We start from the raw sequence: 13,697 nt of genomic DNA, 5'->3' as shown, positions 1-13,697 counted from the left end.
CAGCCCTACCCTACTCCTCCCACATCAACAACCTTTTCCATCATCATGGCACATTCACTGCACCTGGTGAATAAATTTTGGAGCACTGCTGCACCACATGGACAGTGGTCTACATTGTAGTCTACACTCTTCCCCAGTCCATCCAGTAGGCCATGGCAGGACACACAATGTCCAGCATCTGTCCCTGCAGCACCACCCAGGACAACTCCAAATCCCAAAAATGCCCCCACATCATATCTCTTCTTCCATCTCCTTACCATCAGAAACTACCATGGCCACTTTATCCACATCAATACTACAATTTCTTCCCTTAGTAATCACAAAAGCTCCCCAGCAGAATACCAGTAAGTCCACTCTAATCCATACTCTATTCCTCCATCCTATGGGCCCTGGGATGGTTATGTCCAGTCCCCCTCTATATCAGGAGGGGGCTTAGATTCCACATGGATGATGGATGCAATTCTCCTGCTTGCAGTTGTAGGCACTCTTGGCTCCCTGGTGTGGTGGTTGACCACCTTCACCTCCCTGTTAGCTGGCCAGGGTAAGTACAATAAACCAGAGGGTAGGAGTTGCAAGGCTGCTGAGATTCAGGGCCTATCACATGGACAATCCAGAGATTCAGGTCTCCTGAGTATACACCTATCCAAATGCCAAACACAGGTCTGGTAAAAGTAACAGAAGAGGCATGTGTAGAAAGGTCATATCTGAGTCCAACTCCATCATACCCAGGAACACAAACTCCAAAATAGGGCCAACTGACATGACACTGAACTCCAGAGCCATCTGCCATGACCATAGAACCTGTGTGTCCCTGTAGCCCTCAGGAGAACCAGTACTTGGGTTTCTATCTGCTTTGGCTGTCTCTGCTACCCTGCTGAGGCATGCATAAGCATTACGCCTCTGATGACCCCCTGACTCTTTTTTTTGAGACTCATAACCATATGAACTCATTTGTTCTCTCCATTTCCCCCTTTTATCCAAAGTCAAAAAGCAGTTTTTAACACCTGATATTACATGTAGGCTGAGATATTCTGCTGGTCTGAGTTGACCCTTTTATTCAAGGTCTTTTTCTAGTTATATTGTCAGCTGGTGCTTGGTAGTAATCCCTCAGCACCAGTAAGGCTCATCCCTGGGAGTCATATCCCACACTGGGGGGAAGGTAATGCATTTACATGCTAAGTTTAACTTAGAGAGTGGCCACATTTGAGCAACATGGAGGCTCTCAGGAAGTAACTCTTAAGCACCCTGCAGCTCTAAGCCTAGTTCATATTTCAGGCACACAGGCTCATAATCATAGCTATCAGTATCAAGGACTCACCATTGAACCATCCATATTTATTTGTCTTTGTCATTGAACTTGGGGGATTTTTGCTGTTCCATTGGGGAATGTAATAGAACTCCCTTGGCTAGGAACTCAGGACTCTCTCAGTTGTCATTTTTAACTGAAACCAGTATGAAAATATCCAAACATTTTTATGTACACTGTGTACATGCCCTGGAGAACTCCCTCCCAACCATGTGCCCCCTATCAATAAGACCCCACACCAGTGTTCCTCCCCTGCCATAGTTGAACCTCTTTGTAGTCCAAAACTTCTTTAAAAGAAAGCCTAATATATTGCCAGGTTCCATTAATAGTAAAGTAGAATATAGTGATGGGTTTAAAGGTTAAACATAGAAAGTAATTTAGAAAAAGAAAAATAAATTGGGGTATCAAAAAAATGAAAAAATTGGAAAAGCTTTGTTTTTGACATTTTGCCTTTGATCACTGCTATAGGTATTGCCCTGTGTGTACAGTGGCAAGGCACTTTCTTCCATTTCTTCCTCAGTGTCTACATACTTTTTTTTTTCCTAATTTTTAAGTTTGTCTCCACATATGTTTTAGATCACAGTAATTCACATATGCAATATATGGTACTCCCACATATCCAACATCAAACCCTTTGTCCCTTCCCCAGCAATGATCTTTTTTTTTATTTTCATGATTTTTTTATTGACTTTGTAATAATATTACATTAAAAATATATATGTGAGGTCCCATTCAACCCCACCCCCCCACCCCACCTCTCTCCCCCCCCCCCAGCAACACTCCCTCCCATCATCATGACACATCCATTGGATTTGGTAAGTACATCTTTGGGCACCTCTGCACCTCATAGTCAATGGTCCACATCATGGCCCATACTCTCCCCCATTCCATCCAGTGGGCCCTGTGAGGATATACAATGTCCGGTGATTGCCTCTGAAGCACCACCCAGGGCAGCTCCATGTCCCAAAGACGCCTCCACCTCTCATCTCTTCCTGCCTTTCCCCATACCCATCAGCCACCATGTCCACTTTTCCCAATCCAATGCCACCTCTTCTATGTGGACATTGGATTGGTTGTGTCCATTGCACCTCTATGTCAAGAGGAGGCTCAGATTCCACATGGATGCTGGATGCAATCCTCCCACTTTCAGATGTAATCACTCTAGGCTCCATGGTGTGGTGGTTGTCCTTCTTCAACTCCATCTTAGCTGAGTGTGGTAAGTCCAATAAAACAGATTGTAGGTGCTGGAGTCTGTTGAGGCTCAGGACCTGGCTATCACATTGTCAGTCCAGAGATTCAAATCCCCTAAATATATCTTAAGCCCCAACATTAACTGCACCTCCAGCACATTAGCATGAAAGTCTTATGAAGGGAGATCCCATCTGAGTCCAGATTCATCACACATAAACACCATTTCCAAAGAGGTGCCATCTGACCTGGTAGTTAACCCCATCGGCCATGACCATAACTCCCATGGGTCTCTTTAGCCCTCAAAGGAACCAATATCTGGGGGTTGTATCTGCTTTATCTGTCTCTCTGACTCTGCTCAGTTGTGCATAAGGGCAATCCTTCTGCCAGCCTCCAGACTCTTTTTTAGAAACTCGTAGCCATATAAACTCATTTCTCCTTTCCATTTCCCCCTTACTTTAGGTCAAACAGCATTTTAAAGTCATGTTATTTTATGTAGACAGGGATATTCTGCTGATCCGCATTGAACCTTCCATATAAGGTCATTTTTACATGTTCATGTTATATTTGCTGCAGCTGATGTACAGATATTGAAACAATAGCTTTCAAACATGGTTCCATTTGTATTTACATTAGGGTTTATATTTTAGACTATACAATTTTCTATTTTTGTTTTTATGGAAGAATTTCTAAGAAATGTCAAACAAAACACTATTGCATGTAAATGTCTTAGTTATCCTCTAGAATGTGCCTCAAGATATATTTAGCTCATAGAGTTTCCATTAGTAAGCTCTCTACATAATTTTTGCATCATTATATTTTCAGTCTTTTGAGTTTGGACCATCAAACTCAGAGATCTTCATTTCACATTTCAGCAACCTAGCAAACTAAAACAAGCATATTCTTCTGCATAAATCATACTATAAAATGAATATATGTATGTACCTTAATGTTTTTGAGACATATCATGCTCTTTCAGTGAGTTCTATATTACTCATTTTAAGGAAACACATGAACTAACACATACATACTTATATACCTGAGAATGAGATGACAAGTGTATCCCCCTTAACATGGATATTTTTTACATTATTTAAAGAGACTTTACAAAATTCATTCCCCTACTTATTATAGCACTAGTGAAATTCAAGGAGCTTGATGTATAACCTAAGTGTTATAAACCAATCTAAGTCTGAATAGCATAAATACTGTTATTCTTTAGGAAGTACTTGTATGGATCATTTCTCTCACACATTTTAGGTAATTAGTAATTATATCCTGCAGGGGCAAGTTTTACTTCAACTCCTGACTGGTTAGGATTCTTTGGCTATGCACTTGAGATTATTTAAATTTGAAATAGTGTTTATTAGCAATAAACTTAATAGAGAATTGTTCAATATAAAGAAAGAGATGTATTAGGGAATGTTTCCTACTTCACTGTAAGCTAAATGCATTTTCAATTTTATGTCTGATTATAGCCATAACATATCCAATTATAAAATATGCAAGACATCATGAATCTTAATCTTCTTACTGTGGTCCTATATAAATAGAATGGATACAGAGAAAAGACATAGAAGCTGGGAAAGAAGAAACAGCAGCCCAGAAAGGAACCTTGATAAAATTATATTTTCTAATGTTTCATACTAATATTATGTCATGAGGAAATTCATATAATATTGAAAATAATCACAAGAAAAGGAAATAATAATTGTTCAGTAATTACTAAATGAAAGAAATAAATTTTAGAAGGAATTTTATATGGAAATCAAGTAAAAGAAAAAGATATACAGCAAAGAGTATTTCTCTCTACTAACCACAAGTTATTAAATCTAATCATTGAATATAGGAACTGTCCCTATATCAGGTAACCATCAAAATGTGAAAAACTACAACTCAGAAATTTTAGGAAATGAGCCTATTTGTCTTTATTCTGAAAATTCTTACTAATAGCTGTCAATCTTAAAAGAATATATATATTGGGAAGCTAAAAAAGTTCATGCTTTACTAAAGTAATTTAATCAAAAGGTCCCTCCTACACTAGCTACATACCCACAGGAATGGATTAGCTCTAAGGACACATCATTTTCTCAGGTCCCCAAAAGCCTCAAACTACCACATTGACAAAGCAAAGATAATGCAGAGTATGTCAAAATACATAGGAAGACCTGTGCAGATTTATCATATTGGGATGAAAGGAAAATCAATGGCCAGTAATCCAATAAATCAATATTTTTATTTCTTGGAAATATAGAACTTAAAAGAGGATAATGGCAAGCAAAACACATTCAATATATAAGACCTCAGGTTCATTCCAATTTTGCAAATATAACTAAATAGAATTTACATATATCATCAGGTTTCAATATTTTTCTTGCTTTCTGGGATCACTTGTATTCTAAAATTTTTAATTTTATAATTTAAAAATATAATTCTAAAGGACTTATATTAATTTGATTTATATGTGTTAGAAATTTCCATATTAGCAATTATAACTGATGGACATATATACTTACAAAATTATTAAAACTAATAAATACTTCATATAATAATACAAAAATTCTTCTTTATGAAAAAATATATTATTTCCCAAATCCAAAATTAAATCAGTGAGAAGAAAAACATAGTTTTGCACTTGTGAATATTTCTTTAACCCTGGCTTTGTTGGGGACAGCTGAAAGCTCATAACTATTGCTTCATTTATTCTGTTGAAAGATGTTGTTTTGGTCAAATTATATGAGAAAGTAAGGCCTCAGAAGGATATATTGTTAGAAAGCAAAAGGAATGATTGATAAATACTTTCAGATCATCATTAATATTGTTTTTTTATTACTCTATTCTACACTAAAATGAAACAATGATTTCCTGAAAATAGTGGGGATTTTAATTCTGAAACCATATTAATGCACTTTTCATATTCAGTTATATTTAAATTCATTGATCTATTTTTTTTTTCACCCATGAGTGCTTTTTAACTTCAGGTATTTGTCATCTGGAAAATATTATTTCATTGAGTAACACTAATGTTCTAAATATCACATATTTCATTAAACAGTACCAAAATAAATCACATTTATTAAAATCACTAACAATTCTTATCACAGAGCTTTTTCAGTTTTGAGAAGCTGACAAGTTTTTTGTGGAAGACAGAAACTTTAAAAAATTTTAATTTTCATGTGAAACCCAATTTTTATCATTAGCAATGAAAAATTGTGTGAAGTATTTTATTTTCATTCATTTTCCATATTATAGTATATCTGTCCATCTGTCCCTATACTCCTACTTCATTTCTGATGCTGCTTTTTGTATTCATTGTCTTTTATTCTTTATAAACTGGGTAGGAAGAAATCACATTGGTTGACCTTTTCTGAGAAACCATTTGGCTTTAATCATTTTGTTTCCTTCTCATAAAAGTAGACTAATTTTAATTTTTTAATAAAGAACTTCATTTTAGAGAATTTTTAGAATTACATGAAAATCACACTCAAAGTATAAGGAATTTCCTTAAAGCCCCACACACATTCATACATAGGCTCTCCTATTATTATCATTACACATTAGTGTGGTCATTTGTACAAATTGATGAGCCAGTATTGAAGCATTGCTATGAACCAAAGTCTATAGATTACACTGTGTTTTAGACTTTGTGCTGTACAGTTCTTTTTCATCTATCATTGATTTCTAATCCTTTCTTCATTACTCTTGTCTTTCTATTACTGGATGGTTATTTTGCTCTTTTTTTTTCTAGTTTTTTTGAGTAAGAAATACATATCATTTGTCTTTAGACCCTTTTTCTAGGATAATCACTTATAGTTTTAAACTTCTATGGCTCATTTTTATAAACCAATATCTCTATATGTTGTAATTTCACTATCATTCAAATTAAAAAATATTTTGAAATTTTGTTTGGTATTTCTTTTGGTTCACAAATTATGTAAATATATGTGCAATTTCCAAAATATTTGTTGTTGTTAATCTAATTAATTCCTTTGTGGCCAGACACCAGACTCTATATAATTAAGTCCTTTATATTCACTTGGACTTGCTTAATAGCTCAGTATGTCATCCATGTTGATATATCTTCAAAGGAATTGTTAATTGAACCCATAATCATACACTACTATGTACCACAGGAATTTTTTTTTAATTAACATGCTAAGCAACACAAAATGATTTTGAGGATTTTGCTCAATCGAATCTCTCATTCATTTCAGTTGCAAGTCTTGGTGACAAATGCTACAACATTCCACAAAACAGTTCAGAAGTTTCTTACTAAATTTAAATTTTCATATTTTATGAACCCCAAGTCCAGTCATAAGGATATATCCATAAGGACAGAATGCATGCACCAATTTTTACAAGTTGTAAACCCACAACTTCTCTACCACAGAAAGAAAAATTATGTAAAAGAATATGCATAGCAGATTTACTCAATATAACAAAAATGGTATTGGTGATGTGTAATAAAGGAAAATGAGTAAATAATTATGAAATATTTATAAAATATGTTATTACTTAAATAAAAAAGGAAAAATATTGTTATACCCATCAATGTGAATGAATCCCTAAAACATTAATTTTGTTTTTTTGGAAATTTTCCCATTATTTAATTTGGTTTTAAAAAGAGCTTTAAACAGGAAGTTGAATTTAGACTTGCCACTTGACCCAGAAATACCCTACTAGGTATATACCCAGAAGAACTGAGAGCAGTGACACGAATAGACATCTGCACACTAAAGTTCATAGCAGCATTATTCACTATAGCTAAAAGTTGTAAACAACCTAGGTATTCATCAACTGATGAATGGATAAACAAATTGTGGAGTACATATACAACATTTAGAAGAAATGAAGTCATGAAGCATATGAGAACATGGAAGAACCTGGAGGACCATATGTTGAGTGAAGGAAGCCAGATACAAAAGGACAAATAGTGTACGATTGCACTATTATGACCTAAATATATATGTAAACTCATGAAATTAATAATTAGATTGCAGGTCACTGGAAAATGTAATGAGGGCAGAGAACGGAAAGCTGATGGTTAATCTGTGAAGAATTGGTGAAAATATTGTTTGTAAATCTTTGGAAATGAAATAAAATGGTGACAGCATATCTTGCTGTTTGTGACTAGCAGAGCTGTTATATGGGTATGACAGTGGTTCAAAAGGAAAGCCTAAGGACAATTATATGATTAGAAGGAAAGCTAAAAAATGTAACTTGGGACTGTATAGCATAGTGAGACTTCATGTAATTATGAATATGGGTGATTGCATATATGACTTTTTTACAAAACACAAGTACAAATATACTAGACAGAAGGAAACAGAATAGCAGCTATGTATGGCAGGGGAAGAGTAATGAGATTGAGAGGAGATGGATTTTGTTTCTTTTGTTGGTTGTTTTATGTTTGTTGTTATTGCTGCTGGAATAATGAAGATACTCTAAGAAACCAAAGAAGACCTTTAGGAAGGATATTCTATGTTAATGTGTTGGAAGGCTAAATATTGTTAAAGAATGGATTCTATCCAAACTGATTTACAGATTCAAAGCAATCCCAATCAAAATATGAACAAGATTTTTTGCAAAACTAGAAAAAACAGTTATCAAACTTATTTAGAAGGGAAATGGCCCCCAAAATCCACAAATGTCTGAAAAAAGAATGACGTTAGAGGACTTTCACATCCTGACTTTAAAAAATATTAATTAGCTATAGGAGTAAAAACAGCATGTTACTGGCATAAAGATAGACATATTGACCAATGGAACCAAACTGAGAACTCAGAAATTGACCCTCACATCTATGGTCAAGGAATTTTTGACAAGGCTTTTAAGTCCACCCAGTTAGGCCAGAATGTTCTAGTCAATAAATGGTGCTGGGAGAACTGGATATTCATATCCAGAAAGAAAAAAGAAGGAAGCTTATCTCATACTTCATAAAAAATTAACTCAAAATGGGTCAAGGACCTAAGTATAAAAGTGACAACCATAAAACTCCTAGAAGAAAATCTTCAAAACCTTGTGGTAGGTAGCAGTTTCTTAAACCTTACACCGAAACCATGAGCAACAAAAGAAAAATTAGATAAATGAAACCTCCTCATAGCTAAACACGTTTGTACTTCAAAAGAGTTTGTAAAGAAAATACAAAGACAGCCTACTCCATGGGAGAAAATATTTGTCAACCACATGTCACACAAGGGTTTGATATCCATGTTATATAAAGAGATAATACAACCCAATGACGATTGGACCAGCAAACCAACTAAGTGAAAAAATACTTGAGTAGACATTTTTTCCAAAAAGGAAATAAAAGTAACCAAACAGGACATGCACAAAATGTTCACCATCACTAACTACTAGGGAAGTGCAATTCCAAACTATACTGAGATACCATTTCACAACTTATAGAATGGCCATTATTTTCAAAAGGAAGACAACTACAAGTGCTAGAAAGGATGTGGAGAAATAGGAACACTGCTTCATTGTTCATGTGAATGTAGAATGGTGCAGCCTGTGTGGAAAACAGTTTGGCAGTATCTCCAGAATCTAAATATACAATTGCCAAAAGTTTTCATATAAATGCAAATGAATAGAGTTGATGGTAACACATTTTAGAGACTACATAAGTAATGCTCCTCACTTAGTCTTTTTTAAAGAATTTACCATATTATTATTTTAATGGAAAAATAATTATAAATAAAAATATTTTAAAGAAATAAAACAAACTAAGCAGAAAAATGATATAGTATTCATAATCCACAAGTAATACAAAAATCTAAAGTACATTTCTTTGAAAAACTAATAAACATCTCCAAATTTGTCATTTGAATGTTTGGTGTTAAAGCACAATGTCATTAGACAATAAGTATGAGATAGTTATATAAGAAAATTGAGAAAATCTTACTCTTTTCCTGGAGTGTAATATGAATAAAAATATTGTTAACCTCTAGATTAAAGCAGAGATGATCATCCATTTACAGTAACCCTCCTATCCAAATTTATGTACTCATTGTTTAATAAATTATATGACAATGTAATCAATATTGGAAAAACATGCAATGAATAAAGAAATACAGTAATCAGGTAGACAAGGCTATTTGTTTAAATACAGTTATTATCTAATATATAATTTAATTTCAATAATCTTATGCATTTGTATATTGCTAACTTTCTGTACACAGGGAAATGACCTTTAATATTTATTTATGGGTTTCAAACGTGTTGTTTTTTTACTTCCCCATTATTTTCTGTATTACTAATTTAAAATGATTACATATATTAAGAATAATAAAATTTAATCTCCTGCTAATGATAAAATCCAACTATTATGAAAGTATAAAGCCAAATACCAATACTATATTCTTGAGAAAGGTGTTTATTGCCTCTCTCTTACCATCTATCCACCTATCAGCTTTCTATCTACCTCTTCTAAGAAGGTGTGTGTGTGTATGTGTGTTAATGGGATTTTAGAAATGGATCAATTTTATTTTTTTCTGACTGATATGAAATACTTTTCTAATGAATAAGAAAAGTTTAATGGACAGAATTGGTGAAAAATGCTTAAAATGTGGAATTTGAAAGACAAATTGCAAAAGACAATGAAATGACTGGAAGAAGTGTGATCGAAATGACTAAAAGTAGGGATGTGGAATGAATGGAAAAATACCTTTAAGAGAAAAACATCTCATCCTCTCATGAGAATGTGTGACTGGTTCCAAACAGCATCAGATATTGCCCTAAAGGAAAACAAATGAGGAGGAATACTAATTGTTTACATTTAATTTTCATTTTTGACTGAGTACAAGTCTTTCTCATTTGATATGTTTAAGAAATTCAGGTGATTTCTACACCCTTAAACTCAAGTCAATTCTCCCAGTTTATTGGTTCATTCATAACATTTGAACAGTCACAAATTCCTTCTGTATACCACAAATCACAAGAAACCCATAATCACAACACTGTCCTCCTACATAAGAAAAGCATGCTTCAGGCCATTAGGTTTATGAATATACACACAAATGGAACACATCTACACATCTCATACACCAGTGAAAAATGCGTTTCCAGGGAAATGAAGTCAATTAAAAAGTACCCCAATTCAAAAAAATTGGATGTATGAAAATGATATGTATGTATATATGTATAAATATTTATGTATGCATGTATATCCATAAAATATAGATGTAAGTATGCATATATATGAAGAAAAGAATCAAATTAAAAAGAAATATAATAGAGAAATGACAAATCTTTCAGACTTTTCATATATAATGGTTGGAATAAGTCAAATGCAGTAAAGGAAACCACATATAAATAAATGTAATATGTATTGTCAGAAAGAGATTTAAAAGAAGAAACAGATATATATTATTTTATGGATTAACAGTATGTTCTGTGCCATTAGTTTTAAAGGAATTGTTTAAAAGTATAACTACAAATAAATATGGATACACCAGTTGCCTGAGAGGATGTGGAACACTGAAATACTGATGCATTGCTGGAGTGTGTGTATAAGTTGAAACAATTTCCTTGGAAAATCATTTGACATTGTGTCAGTCAGCTAAAACCAGATTAAGTTGCACTAAACAAAAAGCTTAAGTATTGGAGCTGAGAGCAATGAAGATTATTTTCCAGTAGTGACAGTTGTCCCTTGTGTTTAGGCTACGTCTTTGATGCTCACAATCTATATTCTATGCCTAGGCTATTGGAGATGTTGCAGGCTTTCTGGCAGAATAAATCTATATTTTAAAGGTGTGCAAGTATGTTAGATTTAAATCCACATCTCTTAGTTCTGCTCTTATTACATTGGCCAAAGTACAAGAGGGCAAGCTTGGACTTAATGATTTGGAACATTATAACTGTGTCTTAACAGGGACATTGCAGAGAAAGCAACCACACTACTCAGAAAGCAATCAGATCTTTTGAATCATAGTGAAAATTAAGAACTATTTATTGTATTTCGGGATAGTGATTTTTACTTATAAGCCAGAAGGAGATTTATGGAATAAAAAAGGAAGATGATAAACCTTTAGAATTTTGTTTTTGTTTGTTTTGCATTAAGACTATTTTCATAATTATCAGTTAGACTCTAAATTTGTTTTGGAAAATTATATTTCTTTCTCATTAACAATATATTAGCCAGTACACCCTGCCAAATAGAGTTTAAATTCAGAGTTTTAAAACTGGTGCAACGAAGGGATTGAATACAATTGTTTTATCCATTTCCTGAGGTTATTGTAAGAAAAAATTTGAAATATATTTGCACTTTATTTCTCAAATATATTTATTCTAATTTCACCAATATTGGTTCAATTAAAAGTGCAAATTTCCCTCAGTTAAACCAAAAATAATTGAGAACTCTATCACTTAAATTCTCCTCTTACATGGGTACCCAAGAGCAATGTATATATATCATTGGGTATTTAGTCCTCTAAATATTTCTATCCAATAAAGTAACAATATCCAATATTCAATGAATAAAACACATTCAGCCAAGTCTTATTCCATGTAGCATTAACTATGCTTTTAAAAGAAAACAATCCAGTTTTGAAAGTCCATATCCTAAGATCAATCATTTCCATGGATTTACCTTGAATAATTTCAAGACATAAAGAAAATATATATGTATATATATATATTTTTTAATTCAGGTATATATGGCAGATTAAATTACATTGCTCAGGAAAAAAAAACTTGTTCTTAATGTTAATTCATTCATGTGACTGAACCCATTGTTAATAGGACCTGTCAATGATATCTTTTTTTATTTAAGGTGTGGTCAACTGAATCAGGATGGAGCTTATCCTGTCACTGGAGAACTTAAAGGAGAGAAAGCCACAGGACCAATCCATAAGCAGGAAGTCAGCTGAACAGGGGAGAAAAAGGGGAGGACATTGACATGGGACCAGAAAGCCAGGGAACCACAAGGATTGCCAACCATCAGCACCTACAAACACCTGGGAGAAGCAACCCCCAAACCCTGAAACCATCAGACAGTAAATTCCCATTGCTGAGACAGACCACTGCGTGGTACTTGTCATGGCAGCTGGTAACTTAAGACACCATCATTTTCCCTTATAAAATTGTTGTTTAATTTAAATGGGTCTGCTGTCAGTGCAGTAAAAACAGATTCACATGCAAAAAAAAAAAAAGGTTACAGAGCTGCTCTTACAGGGACACTTACTATATGGCAGAGGTCATGTATGGTAGTTCAATGACAATAACATGTACTTTTGAGTAAATTATGCTTGAATAGTTGCACAATCATATTGGATAAAATGAAGTTTCACACCTACTTTTCATCCTACACACCCAAGAGCACACAGATAAAAGAAAAACATGAAAGTGAAACCTATAATTAATTTAGAGACTAACAAATGAAAACTTCTTCAAGTTACCATGGTAGATAAAGATTTCTCAGACAAAAAATAAATTTAAAAATCCCATTATTTGCAATCCATTAATTTACAAGGGGATTTTGTGTTTCTTACTCTGACAAATATGAGTGGGGTAGTGCTTATATTCTGGGACACAAAGATCAACTAAACCAGAAGCCATGATTATAGCATGCTAATGTGGGAAGAAATGGAAATAAGGACTGAGGGTGAAGTTTAAATGCTCTGGAGATCTCAGCAGTATATCTCCTATCCTTTGTTAGAGGGTACTTGAACTTAAAATTGGGCAGTGATTTCTTCTCCCAGAGAAGAGCAGTACTGATGACCAGGTTGGAAGAAATTATTTTCAAAGAAATGTGATATGTTCCTCAATTTTTGAAATATTAAAATATCTGGATATATTTCAGATATTAGAGGAATATGAACACATTTCTGACTGTTCTAGGATTATTAGTTTGGGATGGCATGAGCATGAGGCTCCTGATATTCATGCTCTATATGGTACTCTGTTGAACAACAGAAACTGAGCCATAATGAACCTAGTGTGTCCATGTTACCAAATGAAGGGTGAAAGCTGAAGTTAAATGGGTATAACTTCCTAAATGCTAAAAGTATTTTCTAGTTGTGGAATCTAATATAAAAATATAGCCTTTATAGAATTCACAGGATGCAATTATAAGCGATAAATAAGATTACATATTCTTTAGGAATCACAATGCTCACTCAGGTTATGGGATTAATAAAATATAAATATATCCATCTTGAGAAAATGAGTTTTCCTTATTCCACCAAAAAATTTTATCTCACTG

This window comes from Dasypus novemcinctus, unplaced genomic scaffold, assembly GCF_030445035.2.
Source record: "Dasypus novemcinctus isolate mDasNov1 unplaced genomic scaffold, mDasNov1.1.hap2 scaffold_123, whole genome shotgun sequence".
NCBI classification, from domain to species: Eukaryota; Metazoa; Chordata; class Mammalia; order Cingulata; family Dasypodidae; genus Dasypus; species Dasypus novemcinctus.
The sequence above is the reverse complement of the archived record's forward strand: the minus strand, read 5'-3'. Positions refer to the sequence as shown.